Below are 20828 nucleotides of genomic sequence, written 5' to 3'. Positions count from 1 at the left end.
AAGTACATTTAAAGCACTAAGTACTAACAAAGCAGGACATTTAAAGCACCAAGCACTAAACAAAGCACAAAAATAAGCATTCAATGATAAAAAATACAAGGCAGCTGAGAGGACTTGCACCAAGACTTACAAGGCACTAAACAAAGCACAAAAAGTAATAACCAATGAATTAATAAAAAAAAATAGAAGGAACTCTGTACCTAAAGCACCAAGACTAAAGTAATAAGCAATGAATCAATAACAAATAAAAACTAGAAGACCGACCTTTATGTGAAGGGAAGGCAGCGGGCTGGGAGGCTAGGTGGAGGGGGGGGGTGGGGAGGAGAGGAGGAGGGGCGGGGGGAGGGGGGGAGAGGAGAGGAGGAGGGGTGGGGGGGGGGGGAAGAGGAGAGGAGAGGAGGAGGGGTGGGGGGGGGAAGAGGAGAGGAGAGGAGGAGGGGTGGGGGGGGAAGAGGAGAGGAGAGGAGGAGGGGTGGGGGGGGGGAGAGGAGAGGAGGAGGGGTGGGGGGGGGGAGAGGAGAGGAGAGGAGGAGGGGTGGGGGAAAGAGGAGAGGAGGAGGGTTGGGGGGTGGGGGGGAGAGAGGAGGAGAGGAGGAGGGGTGGGGGGGGGGAGAGGAGAGGAGGAGGGTGGGGGGGGAGAGGAGCAGGGGGGGGGGGGGAGGAGAGGAGCAGGGGTGGGGGAGGAGGGGTAGGAGGAGGGGTGGGGGGAGGATGGCGGGGGGGGAAGTGGGGGGGGGAAGTGGGGGGGGGGGGGAAGGGGGGGGAGTGGGGGGGGGGGAGTGGGGGGTGGGAAGTGGGGGGGGAAGTGGGGGGGGGAAGTGGGGGGGGAAGTGAGGGGGGAAGTGGGGGGGAAGTGGGGGGGGAAGTGAGGGGGGAAGTGAGGGGGGAAGTGAGGGGGGAAGTGAGGGGGGAAGTGGGGGGGAAGTGGGGGGGGAAGTGGGGGGGGGAAGTGGGGGGGGGGAAGTGGGGGGGGGGAAGTGGGGGGGGGGGAAGTGGGGGGGGGGGAGTGGGGGGCAAGGGGCGAGGGGAGGAAGGGGCGAGGGGGGGAAGGGGCGAGGGGGGAAGGGGCGAGGGGGGGAAGGGGCGAGGGGGGGGAAGGGGCGAGGGGGGGAAGGGGCGAGGGGGGGAAGGGGCGAGGGGGGGAAGGGGCGAGGGGGGAAGGGGCGAGGGGGGGAAGGGGCGAGGGGGGAAGGGGCGAGGGGGGAAGGGGCGAGGGGGGAAGGGGCGAGGGGGGGAAGGGGCGAGGGGGGGAAGGGGCGAGGGGGGGAAGGGGCGAGGGGGGAAGGGGCGAGGGGGGGAAGGGGCGAGGGGGGAAGGGGCGAGGGGGAAGGGGCGAGGGGGGAAGGGGCGAGGGGGGGAAGGGGCGAGGGGGGAAGGGGCGAGGGGGGGAAGGGGCGAGGGGGGGAAGGGGCGAGGGGGGGAAGGGGCGAGGGGGGGAAGGGCGAGGGGGGGAAGGGGCGAGGGGGGGAAGGGGCGAGGGGGGGAAGGGGCGAGGGGGGGAAGGGGCGAGGGGGGGAAGGGGCGAGGGGGGGAAGGGGCGAGGGGGGGAAGGGGCGAGGGGGGGAAGGGCGAGGGGGGAAGGGGCGAGGGGGGGAGGGGCGAGGGGGGGGAGGGGCGAGGGGGGGAGGGGGCGAGGGGGGGAGGGGCGAGGGGGGGAGGGGCGAGGGGGGAGGGGGAGGGGGGAGGGGCGAGGGGGGAGGGGCGAGGGGGGGAGGGGCGAGGGGGGAGGGGCGAGGGGGGAGGGGCGAGGGGGGGAGGGGCGAGGGGGGAGGGGCGAGGGGGGAGGGGCGGGGGGAGGAGGGGCGAGGGGGGGAGGGGCGAGGGGGGGAGGGGCGAGGGGGGAGGGGCGAGGGGGGGAGGGGCGAGGGGGGGAGGGGCGAGGGGGGAGGGGCGAGGGGGGAGGGGCGAGGGGGGAGGGGCGAGGGGGGGAGGGGCGAGGGGGGGAGGGGCGAGGGGGGAGGGGCGAGGGGGGAGGGGCGAGGGGGGAGGGGCGAGGGGGGAGGGGCGAGGGGGGAGGGGCGAGGGGGGGAGGGGCGAGGGGGGGAGGGGCGAGGGGGGGAGGGGCGAGCGGGGGGAGGGGCGAGGGGGGAGGGGCGAGGGGGGAGGGGCGAGGGGGGAGGGGCGAGGGGGGAGGGGGGAGGGGGGAGGGGCGAGGGGGGGGCGAGGGGCGAGGGGGGGGCCGAGGGGCGAGGGGGGGGCGGGGGAGGGGGGCGAGGGGGGGAGGGGCGAGGGGGGGGAGGGGCGAGGGGGGGGAGGGGCGAGGGGGGGAAGGGGCGAGGGGGGAAGGGGCGAGGGGGGGAGGGGCGAGGGGGGGGAGGGGCGAGGGGGGGAGGGGCGAGGGGGGGAAGGGGCGAGGGGGGGGAAGGGGCGAGGGGGGGAAGGGGCGGGGGGGGGGAAGGGGCGAGGGGGGGGAAGGGGCGAGGGGGGGGAAGGGGCGAGGGGGGGGAAGGGGCGAGGGGGGGGAAGGGGCGAGGGGGGGGAAGGGGCGAGGGGGGGGAAGGGGCGAGGGGGGGGAAGGGGCGAGGGGGGGGAAGGGGCGAGGGGGGGGAAGGGGCGAGGGGGGGAAGGGGCGAGGGGGGGGAAGGGGCGAGGGGGGGGAAGGGGCGAGGGGGGGGGAAGGGGCGAGGGGGGGGGAAGGGGCGAGGGGGGGGAAGGGGCGAGGGGGGGGAAGGGGCGAGGGGGGGGAAGGGGCGAGGGGGGGGAAGGGGCGAGGGGGGGGAAGGGGCGAGGGGGGGGAAGGGGCGAGGGGGGGGAAGGGGCGAGGGGGGGGAAGGGGCGAGGGGGGGGAAGGGGCGAGGGGGGGGAAGGGGCGAGGGGGGGAAGGGGCGAGGGGGGGGAAGGGGCGAGGGGGGGGAAGGGGCGAGGGGGGGAAGGGGCGAGGGGGGGGAAGGGGCGAGGGGGGGGAAGGGGCGAGGGGGGGAAGGGGCGAGGGGGGGAAGGGGCGAGGGGGGGAAGGGGCGAGGGGGGGGAAGGGGCGAGGGGGGGAAGGGGCGAGGGGGGGAAGGGGCGAGGGGGGGAAGGGGCGAGGGGGGGAAGGGGCGAGGGGGGGAAGGGGCGAGGGGGGAAGGGGCGAGGGGGGGAAGGGGCGAGGGGGGGAAGGGGCGAGGGGGGGAAGGGGCGAGGGGGGGAAGGGGCGAGGGGGGGAAGGGGCGAGGGGGGGAAGGGGCGAGGGGGGGAAGGGGCGAGGGGGGGAAGGGGCGAGGGGGGGAAGGGGCGAGGGGGATGGAAGGGGCGAGGGGGATGGAAGGGGCGAGGGGGATGGAAGGGGCGAGGGGGATGGAAGGGGCGAGGGGGATGGAAGGGGTGAGGGGGATGGAAGGGGTGAGGGGGAGAGGGCGGTCGGGGAGGGGGAAGAGGGCGGTCGGGGAGGGGGAAGAGGGCGGTCGGGGAGGGGGAAGAGGGCGGTGGGGCGGGGCGAGGAGGATGAGAGTAGGGGGGTAGAGTAGGGTCGAGGGGGGGGTGAGGAGGGGAGGGGGGTGAGGAGGGGATGGTGGGAGGTGGCATAAATCCTCTTGAAGGTCTGGAGCCAGCCCCTTGGACTTCAGTATCCTGACGATCTTGTTCCCAGTAACAAAACGCACCTGGGCAACAGCATGGGAATCCCTTAGGATCACACCAATCTGCGATGGGGTCAAGCCCTTCTTTGCCAGCTTGTAAATCTGTTCTTTTATATCATGCACTGTTCCCTCGCAGGTCGTGGCGGGGAGCCCATTCGGCCAAGGCTTGGGGCGGCGTGCTTCGGACCCCTCCCACACAGCCTGTACAGATTCGGGGGCGAGGTGCTACTGCGCATGCGTGCACACTCTAGCACGCATGTGCAGAGGTCCCGGCACTGTTTTCAGCACCGGGACCTGACTCCGCCCCCCACTGGATGTGGTGCGCTACGCCGAGGCTGAAGACGTCCTGAGGAACGGGGAGAATACCTAGGTAAGTTTTAGGCGCGGTTTTTGTTCTAAAAAGTCGCCGCACCTCACGGAGGTGCGCTGTTCTAAGCGTGGGGGCAAACTTGGGCCCAACTTCTTTGCGGAAACGCTGCGTTCTCATACAGTCTGCATCACTCAGTACAGGTGTGAACGCCTGTCTCACTATACCCGATGTGGGTAAGGTCTCCTGCCTATCATCCTACGTGCTCTGAGGTTTCTCATGCGATGATGTGTAATCAATCGTCTCCACCGCAGCACCATCATGCAGAAGGCTTGCACGAGGTACGGCATTGTCAATATTGACCCCATAATTAGATTGTAGCTTTGCAAGAAGCTCAAAACAGCAGGACAAAGGACTCAAACCTTCCTTCCTCTCTCTCCCCACAAGGTCGACGCCCTAGTATGGACCGCACCCTGGTCTGCGCATGCGCAATGGGCTTGCTTAGAATGGGAAGCTAGACATTCAATGAGACATTTGGGGCAACGAAGTCGAAAGCAATTCTTTTAATTTTAGATTTTTTTTTCAAAGTACCTCCCCACCACCAACTAAACGTCTCCTCACCGAGCTTGAGGTTGGCCGGCAGAATGGCTCCCTCGCCCAGACTCAGGGGCTCGGCGTCCACTACCCCCTACCCCACCCACCACGGGCTTCTTTTGAAGCTGCTGCATGTATAAGGGTTCTCATCCCTTCAGTTTGGCTTCCACCCCACCCCCGCCTCCCCCGGGCTTCTTTTGAAGCCAAGCCCGTGTGCGGGCGAGGGAGCAATTCTGCCGGCCGACGCTCCGACCCTCGTGCCCGGTGACGAGGCATTCAGTTGTGGCGTGGTACTTTGAAAAATATCAAAAATTCAAGAATTGCATTAGACTTCCATTTTCTCTCTTTTGACTTTGAAATAATTAAGCTTCATGATGCATATTCTTTGTCTTCTTGACTCCCTCCAAAACTTCTCATAAAAACAATGGTGTCTTTCTGCACTGATTTTTTTGATGTGCACGGATTTTTCTTAAGTGCCCAGAAGGTTTTTTGGTCGTGGGGGTCACATATGTCGTCCTAGGAAAAATGTAAGTTGACCAAACTTGCTTAAATGTGAAAAACTGGCGCAGACATCAGGTTACGCAAAAAAATACAAACTTTAAAAAAAATCATAACTGAGTTACGCTGCCGCAGAAACTTTGGGGAAAGTTGGATATTTTAATTTACGACAAAAAAAAGTGGCACATGCCAAAATAAACGGCTAGATAACTGGGGGAAATTGAGTCCTGAGAAACAGAATTACTAATAAAATAAACTATTTCCATGTAAGAATGCAGCTAAAATATATATTTTAACTGTAACACAGCCCTTCATTCCCATTTACTCCAAGTAAATATATAACATTGTTATGTTGCTATAAAACTGAGCAGTTGTACCAAAGTAAAACTCTGCAAAATACCAAGAAAACACATCAGAACATGGTATCTATAACTGCAATTATATAAAATGTTTTAACAGATTTTGCACAATCACTACAGTGCACAGAATGCATGCACTGTGGAACAGCAATACAATAGGGGGCAGTAGCATTAGATTCTGCTGCAGTTCTGCACACTGATTTGCAAATGGAGAGCTTTTTATAGGCAAACTGTGAGGGGGCTACGACAGTGTAGATCCCAGAACAGTGAATTGCTCAGTAACACAGCACATCCAGCTGAAGTGTGAAATAACCTATTCCACATAAACGATAATAAGAACATAAGAATTAGGAACAGTAGTAGGCCATCTAACCCCTCCAGCCTGCTCTGCCATTCAACAAGATCATGGCTGATCTGGCCGTGGACTCAGCTCCACTTATCCGCTCGCTCCCGATAACCCTTAATTCCCTTATTGGTTAAAAATCTATCTATCTGTGATTCGAATACATTCAATGAGCTAGCCTCAACTGCTTCCTTAGGCAGAGAATTCCACAGATTCACAACCTTCTGGGAGAGGAAATTCCTTCTCAACTCGGTTTTAAATTGGCTCCCCCGTATTTTGAGGCTGTGCCCCCTATTTCTCGTCTCCCCGACCAGTGGAAACAACCTCTCTGACTCTATCCTGTCTATCCCTTTCATTATTTTAAATGTTTCTATAAGATCACCCCTCATCCTTCTGAACTCCAACGAGTAAAGACCCAGTCTATTCAATCTATCATAAGGGAACCCCCTCATCTCCAGAATCAGCCTAGTGAATCGTCTCTGTACACCCTCCAAAGCTAGTATATCCTTCCTTAAGTAAGGTGACCAAAATTGCACGCAGTACTCCAGGTGCGGCCTCACCAATACCCTGTACAGTTGCAGCAGGACCTCCCTGCTTTTGTACTCCATCCCTCTCGCAATGAAGGCCAACATTCCATTCGCCTTCCTGATTACCTGCTGCACCTGCAAACTAACTTTTTGGAATTCATGCACAAGGACCCCCAGGTCCCTCTGCCCCGCAGCATGTTGTAATTTCTCCCCATTCAAATAATATTCCCTTTTACTGTTTTTTTTTCCCCCCAAGGTGGATGACCTCACATTTTCCAACATTGTATTGCATCTGCCAAACCTTAGCCCATTCGCTTAACCTATCTAAATCTCTTTGCAGCCTCTCTGTGTCCTCTACACAACCCGCTTTCCCACTAATCTTTGTGTCATCTGCAAATTTTGTTGCACTACACTCTGTCCCCTCTTCCAGGTCATCTATGTATATTGTAAACAGTTGTGGTCCCAGCACCGATCCCTGTGGCACACCACTAACCACCGGTTTCCAATCTGAAATGGACCCATTTATCCCGACTCTCTGCTTTCTGTTAGCCAGCCAATTCTCTATCCATGCTAATACATTTCCTCTGACTCCGCGTACCTTTATCTTCTGCAGTAAATTTTTGTGTGGCACCTTATCGAATGCCTTTTGGAAATCTAAATACAACACATCCATCGGTACACCTCTATCCACCATGCTCATTATATCCTCAAAGAATTCCAGTAAATTAGTTAAACATGATTTCCCCTTCATGAATCCATGCTGCGTCTGCTTGATTGCACTATTCCCATCTAGATGTCCCGCTATTTCTTCCTTAATGATAGCATCAAGCATTTTCCCCACTACAGATGTTAAACTAACCGGCCTATAGTTACCTGCCTTTTGTCTGCCCCCTTTTTTTTTTTAAAACAGAGGCCTTACATTAGCTGCTTTCCAATCCGATGGTACCTCCCCAGAGTCCAGAGAATTTTGGTAGATTATAACGAATGCATCCGCTATAACTTCTGCCATCTCTTTTAATACCCTGGGATGCATTTCATCAGGACCAGGGGACTTGTCTACCTTGAGTCCCATTAGCCTGACGAGCACTACCCTCTTAGTGATAGTGATTATCTCAAGGTCCTCCCTTCCCACATTCCCGTGACCAGCAATTTTTGGCATGGTTTTTGTGTCTTCCACTGTGAAGACCGAAGCAAAATAATTGTTTAAAGGTCTCAGCCATTTCCACATTTTCCACTATTAACTCCCCTTTCTCATCTTCTAAGGGACCAACATTTACTTTAGTCACTCTTTTCCATTTTATATATCGGTAAAAGCTTTTACTATCTGTTTTTATGTTTTGCGCAAGTTTACTTTTGCAATCTATCTTTCCTTTCTTTATTGCTTTCTTAGTCATTCTTTGCTGTCGTTTAAAATTTTCCCAATCTTCTAGTTTCCCACTAACCTTGGCCACCTTAAACGCATTGGTTTTTAATTTGATACTCTCCTTTATTTCCTTGGTTATCCACGGCTGGTTATCCCTTCTCTTACCGCCCTTCTTTTTCACTGGAATATATTTTTGTTGAGCACTATGAAAGAGCTCCTTAAAAGTCCTCCACTGTTCCTCAATTGTGCCACCGTTTAGTCTGTGTTCCCAGTCTACTTTAGCCAACTCTGCCCTCATCCCACTGTAGTCCCCTTTGTTTAAGCATAGTACGCTCGTTTGAGACACTACTTCCTCACCCTCAATCTGTATTCCAAATTCAACCATACTGTGATCACTCATTCTGAGAGGATCTTTTACGAGGAGATCGTTTATTATTCCTGTCTCATTACACAGGACCAGATCTAAGATAGCTTGCTCCCTTGTAGGTTCTGTAATATACTGTTCTAAGAAACAATCCCATATGCATTCTATGAATTCCTCCTCAAGGCTACCTCGTGCTATTTGATTTGACCAATCGATATGTAGGTTAAAATCCCCCATGATTACTGCCGCTCCTTTTTCACATGTCTCCATTATTCCTTTGATTATTGTCCGCCCCACCGTGAAGTTATTATTTGGGGACCTATAAACTACGCCCACCAGTGACTTTTTCCCCTTACTAGCTCTAATCTCCACCCACAATGATTCAACATTTTGTTCATTAGAGCTAATATCATCTCTCACAACTGCCCTGATATCATCCTTTATTAACAGAGATACCCCACCTCCTTTCCCTTCGTATCTATCTTTCCGAATTGTCAGATACCTCTATGTTTAATTCCCAGTCTTGGCCACCCTGCAACCACGCTTCTGTAATGGCCACCAAATCATACCCATTTGTAATGATTTGTGCCGTCAATTCATTTACTTTATTTCGAATGCTGCATGCGTTTAGGTACAGTGTTTTAATACTAGTTTTTAAACCATGATTTTTAGTTTTGACCCTTCCTGCAGCCCCTTTATATTCATACATATTGTCCCTTCCTATCACCTTGTGGTTTACACTGACCCCAGTGCTACTCTGCTCTGTTGCCTCCTGCCTTTTGCATTATTTCTTGGGGTCCTGTTCATCTGAGCTCTCACCCACTCTAACTAGCTCAGAGCCCTCTCCCGGGTTGCGAATACTCCTCACATTGAGGCACCGAGCTTTCAGGCTTGCCTTTTTATTACACTTTGACCCTTTAGAATTTTGCTGTACAGTGGCCCTTTTTGTTTTTTGCCTTGGGTTTCTCTGCCCTCCACTTTTACTCATCTCCTTTCTGTCTTTTGTTTTTGTCTCCATTTTGTTTCCCTCTGTCTCCCTGCATTGGTTCCCATCCCCCTGCCATATTAGTTTAACTCCTCCCCAACAGCACTAGCAAACACTCCCCCTAGGACATTGGTTCCGGTCCTGCCTAGGTGCCGACCGTCCGGTTTGTACTGGTCCCACCTCCCCCAGAATCGGTTCCAATGCCCCAGGAATTTGAATCCCTCCCTGCTACACCACTGCTCAAGCCATGTATTCATCTGAGCTATCCTGCGATTCCTACTCTGACTAGCTCGTGGCACTGGTAGCAATCCCAAGATTACTACTTTTGAGATCCTACTTTTTAAATTTAGCTCCTAGCTCCTTAAATTTGTCTCGTAGGACCTCATCCCTTTTTTTACCTATATCGTTGGTACCAATGTGCACCACGACAACTGGCTGTTCACCCTCCATTTTCAGAATGTCCTGCGCCCGCTCCGAGACATCCTTGACCCTTGCACCAGGGAGGCAACATAGCATCCTGGAGTCTCGGTTGCGGCCGCAGAAACGCCCATCTATTCCCCTTAAAATTGAATCCCCTATCACTATTGCTCTCCCACTCTTTTTCCTGCCCTCCTGTGCAGCAGAGCCAGCCACGGTGCCATGAACTTGGCTGCTGCTGTCCTCCCCTGCTGAGTCATCCCCCTCAACAGTACTCAAAGCGGTGTATCTGTTTTGCAGAGAGATGACCGCAGGGGACTCCTGCACTACCTTCCTTGCACTGCTCTTCCTGTTGGTCTTCCATTCCCTATCTGACTGTGGACCCTGCACCTGCGGTAAGACCAACTCGCTACACATGCTACTCACATCATTCTCAGCATCGTGGATGCTCCAGATTGAATCCACCCTCAGCTCTAATTCCGCAACGCGATCCGTCAGGAGCTGGTGGCAGATACACTTCCCGCACACGTAGTCGTTAGGGACACCGGAATAAGTGACCGAGCAGTGGAGAATTCATCACGAATTCATGCTCCCAGTTATACATATATTGACCTTGCTTCATGAAACTTAATGTTTTCACATTGTTTTAAAAACAATATACACAAATTGGCTGCATCTATTAAAGTGAGGAATGTCAGTGCTTGAAAATGTAATACTGCTTCACAATTTGAAAATAGTGTCAGCATCAAGCTCCTGTGGGTCTACAGATCCTAACCTATCACCTCATCAGATCCATGAAACTCGCTAAAGTTAATAATGCCAGCAAAAAAAATTAAACCACTTGGAAGTACTTATTTACATTTTTATGTACTCATTTTAAAATAATGTTATTATTTAGATACTGCTTATACTTCAGTTGTAATGAGAGAAAGAGACACAGGTATCATCATCATCATAGGCAGTCCCTCGGAATCGAGGAAGACTTGCTTCCATTCTTAAAATGAGTCCTTAGGTAGTTGAACAGTCCAATACGATAATCACAGGCGGGACAGATAGTCGTTGAGGGAAAGGGTGGGTGGGCGTCTAAGTTTCCCAGGCAACTATGGCGATGCAGCGTTCCGGCATGTCACTGTTGGGAGTTGTCCATGAGGGCCCTGACATTCCAGGTCCCTGACATTCCAGGTCCCGAACTTCATGTTAGAGGAGTGGAAGATGCCTGTGTGTGAGTTCTTTTAACCTGGGGTGGTCGTTGCACACCGGCTACCATATGGGCTTAGCTGAGCAGGGTCTTGATCCTGTGGCAAGGGGGTTGAAGACGACTGGAGACCAGGCACTGCTGTATGGGCCTAGTTGCCTACGGTGAGATGTTGGCCGCAGGCTCGGCGCTGCGTAGCACTCTTGATGGTAGGTGGTCCGATGCTTGGTTGGGGCAGGCATTGGGAGGGTCAGTGGAGCAGGGGAGCTCCCTGGGGAGCTGCCACCCTGGCGGCCATCTTGCAACATGCCACAGTTATAGAAGTGTACGAAACACATTTCTTGGTTCCTTCAATATGTTCCAAGGAATCCTAGAGACAGATAGAAAGAGAGAGAAGAGACAAGAGAGGAGAGGAAGAAAGGGAGGAATGGAGGGAAGAGGAGAGAAAAAAGATGAGAGAGAGAGAAGAGAGAAGTAACAATTTATTCCACTTTAAAAGCTTTTGCTCCCTTTTTCTGGATATCCCAGATCACACATCACCCAGTCGACAAGACAGCCAAGCAACCAGGCTTTTGTCTGTGCCATTCGTCAGCTGTTATTAGGTGGTCTAAAAGAGTGAGTTAGTTCTCTGTTTCCCACCTGTGTGGAACAGTACCGCTTCCTGCCTCCAGACAGTCGGTAACTCAATGGAGTGGGGTGTAGGGAAATGAGGAAGTCACAGGTGCAAACCTGTTGAAGCTCCCACACATCATTCCTCCTTATTAAAAAAAGAAAATGAAGATTCACTCTGGAGTTCATCTGCAATCTCTGTGTGGGCAATTCTGGACAAACGGAAAAGCTTCAATGTGGGAGAAAATAAACAAAATACATCTGCACGCTATTTTGTGAACATGTTTATCACTTCTTAGAATATAGTACTCAAATAGCAATTTCAATTAGAGGCCATCCATAATTGCCATTTTCAGCATGCAATGTACTGGAGGACAAGGAGATCGGAGAGAATTAATATTCATTCTTCTAATACATATAAACAATTGTGAGCTATATTTGTGCAAGTATGTGTTTTGATGCAAATAAGTCAAATAATGTGCTTGTATTCCCATAAATAGATGGCAATTATAGATTGTTCATTAAGAGCCCGATTACGCTTAACAATGATGTTTCACAAAAGAAATTGTGGAGATCTAAAAAGTGCTTTTATTCCAAGAAAGCCTAAAAACGTATAAAAGAATCAACACAAAAAAGAATCTGAAGTTATTGGAAATATTGGTCTGTTATGATACATTTTTCATTGATTTCAAACACATATTGATGTGACATCCCTAATCACTAAGCCTTTGCATTTACTGAAAAACTTTGCCCATAGTTCTTTAGTCTGCGTCACATTTTTAATGTAGATTTCAAGATACTTTTAGTTGTTTTTTTTAATCCTTTAAATTTTGTTAACATAATCAAGAGATACAAAATGACAATGATGTGTATGTAAATACTAAAGTTCACTTACCCTCTTCCCCACCCCCCCCACCACCCCCTTCCCCCCCCCCCACCCCCCCGCCCCACTGCCCCCTCTCCCCACCACCCCTCGCTGTCAGAAACAGAGAGAGACACTGATAGAGAGAGAGACAGAGGCAGAGAGAGAGACACTGACAGAGAGAGAGAAGCCCAATATTATGTCCACTGTATCTGTCCCTTTAGGTCCAACTGTCTTAAAAAGAATCACTTCAGATGGGTGTGTGGGGCAATGAGCAGCCTCAGTTCACCCACTTACAAGCTGTAGCCCTGGCAGACGAGCAATGGTGCTTTTCCCAATTAATTTTCACCAAAAAAAACAAAATAAGCAAAGAAAAATAAATCTTGAAATCATAAACAACAGAAATTACTGAAAATACAAAACAAGTCAGTCACAATCTGTAAAGCGAAGAGACAAATTAATGTTTCATCATCCTTTTGATGAAGTTGTCTTTTTCCTTTACAGATGCTGACTTGCCTGTATATTTCCAGCAAATTTTATTTGGATATATATTTTAGAAAATTCTCAAACTCTAAGCAAGAAACATGAATACTGAACATATAAAATTAAATCAGAAAAAAACACAAATTGCTGGAAAAGCAGTTCAGTTAGCAACTAAAAGAGAAAGAACTAATGAATATTTCAGTCATGTCATATTGGAACGAAAGTGAATTTTGTTAAATTGGCCCATCTGAAACCTTAACCTGATTTATTTACACTGAGCTGTGTGTTTCTAGCATTTTCTGTTCATACTTACCTTCTCTCTGGCGATTCCTGTATCGTGGTAGTGCTCCCGGACTTTCAATGTGAAAGCAGAAGTGCGAGGCTGTCATTCTTCCACAATGGAAGTCCTCATAGCACCAGGGTAAATGATTAAAGAGGTATTTATTAAAAGTGCATCTTTTACTGTTCCAACCTGTACTGACAAAGCTTCAGCAGTAAATGCCCATCAATAATCACTTGGTTACAGACAGTGATTACTGCGGTTTTCAAACAATCATGAGCTCAACAGCAGGTCTCTACTATCATAAAGCTTTAAACGGAATTACCTATTTGTTGGAATAATGTAGCTAATTATCATTGTAACTCCTATAATGAGCATGCAGCGAGATCTGTTGTCGTACAAGTCACCTCTATAAAAATAAATGCTTAAACCATATTTTAAAAGATGATAATTTATTCAAAGTAGTGCACAAATACTTCGACTGGCAATTCAGTATAGGCTGTTTGATTTAAATATGACACTGCAGAGCTATCCTCAATTGGCTTGTAAATACAAATGTGTACTTTTACTATTTATTCACAACTTCAAAATATTAAACATTTTGATTTAGCTTGATAAAGTAAACAGCCATAGATATTTTACTTGTTTAAAAAAGCTGCCAAATCTGCCTTGGGCTTAAGGCCGTCAACAGCATGCTGCAGCCTCAGTAAGGGTTTAAAGCATGGTTAAGAGGAAGAAGATAGGATCCTTTGCAGCTATAGTGACTGATTGCAGAACTTAATGTCTAATTAAACAAGACTATCTATAAGCCATGTTTTAGCATGCAGAGTATTTTAAGTGAAGAGAGACTTTGTACCATTTACAATTAACTTCTACTTAAAAATACATGTTTTTTTTCAAAAAAAAATCCTAGACGGTAAGCTTTGAAGAAACATACAACAAAGGTTTATCAGATTTGAGCAAGTCAAAAATATTTGAATATGGCAAAAACAACTGGATTATGCAGTGAGTCATCACTAATATTTGTTCATCTCAAGCTTAAAAAGACAACTTCTAATCAGTCAAAAATCACGAGGCCTCAGAGACTCTCTCAATAAGAAAAGAGGAGACTGGTATGTGAATGCTAACCCAGAGAGCATATTTCACTATGGTACCTGTCCTTTCATAATGGCATCCATAGACTCTTATCTCCCCAAGACACTACCTCTCACACATGTAGCAAGATCATTCAGTTAACGGATCACAGTTCTACAGTGCGGGAGGTCAGCTCACGGAGGCTAGTACTTTTAGTGGTGTCCAAATTTAAACTACAGACAAATAAGAAAAAATATTACAATTGTGACAACTGCCAGGATGCTCATAAGAACATAAGAAATAGGAACAGGAGTAGGCCATACAACCCTACAAGTCTGCACCGCCATTCAACGGTCCAGAACTTAAAGAAGGGTAACTTTGAAGGTATGAGGCGTGAATTGGCTAGGATAGATTGGCGAATGATACTTAAGGGGTTGACAGTGGATGGGCAATGGCAGGCATTTAGAGACCGCATGGATGAACTACAACAATTGTACATCCCTGTCTGGAGTAAAAATAAAAAAGGGAAGGTGGCTCAACTGTGGCTATCAAGGGAAATCAGGGATAGTATTAAAGCCAAGGAAGTGGCATACAAATTGGCCAGAAATAGCAGCGAACCCAGGGACTGGGAGAAATTTAGAACTCAGCAAAGGAGGACAAAAGGTTTGATTAGGGCAGAGAAAATAGAATACGAGAGGAAGCTTGCAGGGAACATTAAAATGGACTGCAAAAGCTTCGATAGATATGTAAAGAGAAAAAGTTTAGTAAAGACAAACGTAGGTCCCCTGCAGTCAGAATCAGGGGAAGTCATAACGGGGAACAAAGAAATGGCAGACCAATTGAACAAGTACTTTGGCTCGGTATTCACTAAGGAGGACACAAACAACCTTCCGGCTATAAAAGGGGTCAGAGGGTCTAGTAAGAAGGAGGAACTGAGGGAAATCCTTGTTAGTCAGGAAATTGTGTTGGGGAAATTGATGGGATTGAAGGTCGATAAATCCCCAGGGCCTGATGGACTGCATCCCAGAGTACTTAAGGAGGTGGCCTTGGAAATAGCGGATGCATTGACAGTCATTTTCCAACATTCCATAGACTCTGGATCAGTTCCTATGGAGTAGAGGGTAGCCAATGTAACCCCACTTTTAAAAAAAAAGGAGGGAGAGAGAAAACAGGAAATTATAGACCGGTCAGCCTGACATCGGTAGTGGGTAAAATGATGGAATCAATTATTAAGGATGTCATAGCAGTGCATTTGAAGGAGGTGATATGATAGGTCCAAGTCAGCATGGATTTGTGAAAGGGAAATCATGCTTGACAAATCTTCTGGAATTTTTTGAGGATGTTTCCCGTCAAGTGGACAAGGGAGAACCAGTTGATGTGGTGTATTTGGACTTTCAGAAGGCTTTCAACAAGGTCCCACACAAGAGATTAATGTGCAAAGTTAAAGCACATGGGATTGGGGGTAGTGTGCTGACGTGGATTGAGAACTGGTTGACAGACAGGAAGCAAAGAGTAGGAGTAAAAGGGGACTTTTCAGAATGGCAGGCGGTGACTAGTGGGGTACCGCAAGGTTCAGTGCTGGGACCCCAGCTATTTACATTGTACATTAATGATTTAGACGAAGGAATTGAATGTAATATCTCTAAGTTTGCAGATGACACTAAGTTGGGTGGCAGTGTGAGCTGTGAGGAGGGTACTAAGAGGCAGCAGGGTGACTTGGCTAGGTGAGGTGAGTGGGCAAATGCATGGCAGATGCAGTATAGTGTCGATAAATGTGAGGTTATCCACTTTGGTGGTAAAAACAGAGAGACAGACTATTATCTGAATGGTGACAGATTAGGAAAAGGGGAGGTGCAACGAGACCTGGGTGTCATGGTACATCAGTCATTGAAGGTTGGCATGCAGGCGGTTAAGAAAGCAAATGGCATGTTGGCCTCCATGGCGAAGGGATTTGACGACAGAGGCAGGGAGGTGTTACTACAGTTGTACAGGGCATTGGTGAGGCCACAGCTGGAGTATTGTGTTCAGTTTTGGTCTCCTAACTTGAGGAAGGACATTCTTGCTATTGAGGGAGTGTAGCGAAGGTTCACCAGACTGATTTCCGGGATGGCGGGACTGACATATCAAGAAAGACTGGATCAACTGGGCTTATATTCACTGGAGTTCAGAAGAATGAGGGGGAATCTCATAGAAACGTTTAAAATTTTGACGGGTTTAGACAGGTTAGATGCAGGAAGAATGTTCCCAATGTTGGAGAAGTCCAGAGCCAGGGGTCACAGTCGAAGGATAAGGGGTAAGCCATTTAGGACCGAGATGAGGAGAAACTTCTTCACCCGGAGAGTGGTGAACCTGTGGAATTCTCTACCACAGAAAGTTGTTGAGGCCAATTCAAATATATTCAAAAGGAGTTAGATGTAGTCCTTACTACGAGGGGGATCAAGGGGTATGGCGAGAAAGCAGGAATGGGGTTGCATGTTCAGCCATGAACTCATTGAATGGCGGTGCAGACTCGAAGGGCCGAATGGCCTACTCCTGCACCTATTTTCTATGTTTCTATGTTTCTAATACGATCGTGGCTGATCTGATCATGGACTCAGCTCTACTGCCCCGCCTGCTCCCCATAACCCCTTATCGTTTAAGAAACTGTCTGTTTCTGTCTTAAATTTATTTAATGTCCCAGTTTCCACAGCTCTCTGAGGCAGTGAATTCCACAGATTTACAACCCTCAGAGAAGAAATTTGTCCTCATCTCAGTTTTAAATGGGCGGCCCCTTATACTAAGATCATGCCCTCTAGTTCTGGTCCTCCCATCAGTGGAAACATCTTCTCTGCATCCACCTTGTCAAGCCCCCTCATAATCTTATGCGCTTTGATAAGATCACCTCTCATTCTTCTGAATTCCAATGAGTAGAGGCCCAACCTACTCAACCTTTCCTCATAAGTCAACCCCCTCATCCCTGGAATCAACCAAGTGAACCTTCTCTGAACTGCCTCCAAAGCAAGTATATCCTTTCGTAAATATGGAAACCAAAACTGCACACAGTATTCCAGGTGTGGCCTCACCAATACCTTATATAGGTGTCTAACACAGTTCAGGATGCCTCGCGTGTTAAATTTTCCACCTTCTCCTCTTTCCCCCACTAAAGTCCAGTGACTCTCAAGGAGACAGAACAGCTGGCATAAGGAACTTACTACGTGTCCACAGTGTTAAAGAAGACATATTGAACAGTTTCATCTACTCAGCAGTCTGCACAACAGAGATATATAGTGTGACAAAGAATATAATCTTTAGAAATGGAGAGCATGTGCTGAGAGATAGTAGAATAATGAAGTTACACTTGTAATATTAATAATAACCCTATGCCACCTTCTGTGATGTAAGGAATTAATTATGCAAACTGAATACTGTTAGGATAAGAGGTGGTGCCTTAAATAAATATCTGAAAAATGCTGAAGTAATACCAAAGTTCAGACATGTATTAACTGAGTGTCTAATTAAACAAGACTATCTGCAAGCCATGTTTCAGCATGCAGAGAGTTTTTTTTTAAGTGAAAAGAGATTTTGTGGTGCCATTTACAATTAACTTCTACTTAAAAATACATATATTATTTTTCCAAAAAAAAATCCCAGACAGTAAGCTTTGAAGAAACATATCAGTTTATCAGATTTGAGCAAGTCAAAAATATTTGAATATGGCAAAAACAACTGGATTATGCAGTGAGTCATCACAAATATTTGTTCATCTCAAGCCAAAAGACAACTCAAACTGGTCAGATAAAGTATCCCCTCTCTCCTGGCTAGGTGAACCTTGCATGAAATGAGTTTTCGCTGTCTCAACCCCATTCCTCCTGATGCCATGAGGATTCCATTGTGGACGGATTCCAGCCTCGCACTTCTGCTTTCACAATGATACTCCAAGCACTGCCACAAACCTACAGCACAAGCTCTCAGAAAAGCCAGAGAAAGCTGGTGTGAGAAATGGAAATGATACATTGAGGCAGCAAGAGATATTTTTCTGAGGCTGGCTTCAGGCATATTGTTAGGGCAGAGTACGGAAGCTTTATTCTGCTCTTAGCTACACCATAACTCTCAAGATTATGGAAGGCTGAGAAACTGATGTCCAAACTAGAAAGTGTTTCAATCCACGGCAGGGATACAAAAGGAAAAAAATTACAAAACTGAATACATACAGAATGTTATATTTAATAAACTGGCCTCCTATCTCAATGTCTCCTTCACTCTTGCTATGCTGTGTGGGGGTGCCTTATAACGGTGCAAAACCAAAAAAAGAGCATATATTGTAAAGAATGAATGTCTAACACGAGTTTAAAATAGTAATACAAACTGGGCTTTGCACTCACAGATCAGGGCATTTGTAGAATCTCTCTCTTCAATTAATATCTTATTAATCTTCAATTACCAGTTATCCACCACTCTTTTCATCCTAAAACAGGAACATAACACCAGATTACATATATAACTTTAGGCTTTCAGTTATTGGATGACTTCTGATAAAATACCTATTGCGACAATATTTTTGAAATGACTAGAATATCCAGATGCATCAAGAACCATCATAAAATGGCAATCTCCTTGCTCGGGGCATGTTCAATGCCTTCCAGCCCAACTAATGAAGTTAACCAAAATTACAATTATGATCCATTTTGTTATGGAAACAATGGCCCCGAAACTCTGGTCTCTCCGGGTCCGTACGTTGTGTGTACGGACCAGGGAAGGCATCGCAAAAGCTGGTTTTCGGATGCGCTGGCTTGACAGATCGCACACATCTCGGCAGCAAGGACAAGATTGTGGTATTTGCCCATCTCTAGCCCAGCGAATGTCCTTAAAACTCTTGCGCCTGGTAAAAGCAGCTGCATAGCCTACCAGCGTAAGAGTTTTAAAACATATTAAAAACATATAGGCCCTGAAATCCTGGTTTCTTCTTCCCTCCGGTGTTCGACTCAATTCTAGAGAAAAGATGCGCACTTACCTTTTGTTGCTGCGCCCACCAGAGATCTCGGTCCTGAGGCCTCCTCTCCCTGCGCATTGAAGCGCGTGCACGTCTGGACAGACATAGGCCCCAAGTTTCCACATGATTTGCTCCTAATTTTTAGGAGCAACTGGTGTAGAACGGAGTATCTTAGAAATCGGAATTCTCGTCATTTAGCTTGCTCCAGTTCTAGTCAGTTAGAACAGTTTCACTTTGGAACAGAATTTTTTTTCAAAAGGGGGCGTGTCCGGCCACTTACGCCTGTTTTCAAAGTTTCGTCAGTGAAAACTTACTCCAAACTAACTTAGAATGGAGTAAGTGAAGATTTTTGTACGCTCAAAAAAACCTTGTCTACACTTTAGAAAATCAGGTGTAGGGAATGGTGGGGGGGGGGGGGGTTAAAGGGAAGTTTACAAACATTAAACACTTCAGTTTTACAAATAAAGAGCCATCATCAATAATAAATGATAAATACATCAATAAATCAACCAATAAATCAATCAAAAAAAATTAGTAAGAAATAATTTTTTTTTCAAATCAATAAATAAAACATTTTGGACTTACCGACTGCAGCACCGGGAGCCCTCCAACAGCGTGATGGGATGCCCTCGCCCCTCGCCCCCCCGCCCCCAGTGTGTCTCTGTCAGTGTCTCTATCTCTCTGTCTGTGTGTATCTATCATTCTCTGTCTGTCAGTGACTGTGTTTCTGACAGTGAGGGATGGCGGAGAAGGGGGGGAATAAAGGGGATGGGGGAGAAGGGGGGATAAAGGGGATGGGGGAGAAGGGGGGGATAAAGGGGATGGGGGAGAAGGGGGGGATAAAGGGGATGGGGGAGAAGGGGGGATAAAGGGGATGGGGGAGAAGGGGGGGGATAAAGGGGATGGGGGATAAAGGGGATGGGGGAGAAGGGGGGGATAAAGGGGATGGGGAGAAGGGGGGGATAAAGGGATGGGGAGAAGGGGGGGATAAAGGGGATGGGGAGGAGGAGGGGATAAAGGGGATGGGGGAGAAGCGGGGGATAAAGGGGATGGGGTAGAAGGGGGGGATAAAGGAGATGGGGAGAAGGGGGGGATAAAGGGGATGGGGAGAAGGGGGGATAAAGGGGATGGGGGAGAAGGGGGGATAAAGGGGATGGGGGAGAAGGGGGGGATAAAGGGGATGGGGAGAAGGGGGGGATAAAGGGGATGGGGGAGAAGGGGGGATAAAGGGGATGGGGGAGAAGGGGGGATAAAGGGATGGGGGAGAAGGGGGGGGTAAAGGGGATGGGGGAGAAGGGGGGATAAAAGGGATGGGGGGAGGGGGATAAGGGGATGGGGAGGGGGGATAAAGGGGAAGGGAGAAGGGGGATAAAGGGGATGGGGGAGGGGGATAAAGGGATGGGGGGAGGGGGATAAAGGGGATGGGGGAGGAGGGATAAAGGGGATGGGGGGAGGAGGGATAAAGGGGATGGGGGGAGGAGGGGATGGGGGGATAAAGGGGATGGGGGATGGGGGGATGGGGGATAAAGGGGATGGGGGGGAGGGGGAAAGGCGGATAAAGGGGATGGGGGAAGGGCGGATAAAGGGGATGGGGGGGAGGGGGGGATAAAGGGGATGGGGGGGAGGAGGGATAAAGTGGATGGGGGGGAGGGGGATAAAGGGGATGGGGGGATAAAGGGGATGGGGGGGATAAAGGGGAGGGGGGTCCGGAAGGGGGGGGTCTGGGGATGGGGGTCCGGGAAGGGGATGGGGGTCCGGGGAAGGGGATGGGGGTCCGGGGAAGGGGATGGGGGGGAGAAAGGAGATTGGGGGGGGGGGGTGGAAGGAGATTGGGGGGGGGGTGGAAGGAGATTGGGGGGGGGGGAAAGGAGATTGGGGGGGGAAGGAGATTGGGGGGGGAAGGAGATTGGGGGGGGAAGGTGATTGGGGGGGGGGGAAGGAGATTGGGGGGGGGGAGGATTGGGGGAAGGAGATTGGGGGGGGAAGGAGATTGGGGGGGGGAAGGAGATTGGGGGGGGGAAGGAGATTGGGGGGGGGAAGGA

The 20828-nt window shown here is 49.9% G+C and overlaps 1 protein-coding gene across 7 annotated transcripts in view; it reads right to left on the bottom strand.

Moving 5' to 3' along the window:
- exoc2 (exocyst complex component 2) overlaps positions 1-20828 on the bottom strand; it is a 329764-nt gene that overhangs the window by 272470 nt on the left and 36466 nt on the right. For 3 of the 7 annotated variants that reach the window (XM_070880458.1, XM_070880464.1, XM_070880459.1), the window contains exon 2: positions 18179-18261. The exons of 3 other annotated variants lie outside the window; for them this stretch is intronic. The gene's annotated coding sequence lies outside the window, so the exon portion shown is untranslated. Of the gene's footprint in view, positions 1-18178; positions 18262-20828 lie in introns of those variants that run through there. One more of the 7 variants, XM_070880462.1, reaches the window with a different exon arrangement.

Source organism: Pristiophorus japonicus, chromosome 5, assembly GCF_044704955.1.
Source record: "Pristiophorus japonicus isolate sPriJap1 chromosome 5, sPriJap1.hap1, whole genome shotgun sequence".
NCBI lineage: Eukaryota > Metazoa > Chordata > Chondrichthyes > Pristiophoridae > Pristiophorus > Pristiophorus japonicus.
This window is presented reverse-complemented; position numbering and strand designations above follow the sequence as displayed.